At 37.8% G+C, this 225-nt stretch overlaps 1 protein-coding gene across 1 annotated transcript in view; it reads left to right on the plus strand.

Annotated features, from left to right (window-relative positions):
* Positions 1 to 102, plus strand: part of LOC138059233 (neuropeptide Y receptor type 6-like) — a 12762-nt gene extending 12660 nt beyond the window's left edge. The window contains exon 2 of the mRNA XM_068904794.1: positions 1 to 102. This exon is cut by the window's left edge and continues 1650 nt beyond it. The gene's annotated coding sequence lies outside the window, so the exon portion shown is untranslated.
* The last annotated feature ends 123 nt before the right edge of the window (positions 103 to 225 follow it).

Consider the following 225-nt stretch of genomic DNA (forward strand, 5'->3'; position numbering starts at 1 on the left):
TACTAAAAACAAAAGAACAGTTTGTGAAATTAAACGTTCCAGTTTGAATTCCAGTTCCTCTTTTTGGCTTCTTTTACAAATTCTTTTCGTTGGAGGCTCATCGTCGCTTTCCCCTGGCAACACCAACGAATCATTTCTTGTTCCTTGCGAGATATCGGACACTATTTCCTCATATTGCATGTTGTTTACAAGTGATAAGTGTAAAGGGACTTCACACTATTATGC

The sequence above is a fragment of the Montipora capricornis genome, chromosome 8 (assembly GCF_036669925.1).
Source record: "Montipora capricornis isolate CH-2021 chromosome 8, ASM3666992v2, whole genome shotgun sequence".
In the NCBI taxonomy this organism is placed as follows: Eukaryota; Metazoa; Cnidaria; class Anthozoa; order Scleractinia; family Acroporidae; genus Montipora; species Montipora capricornis.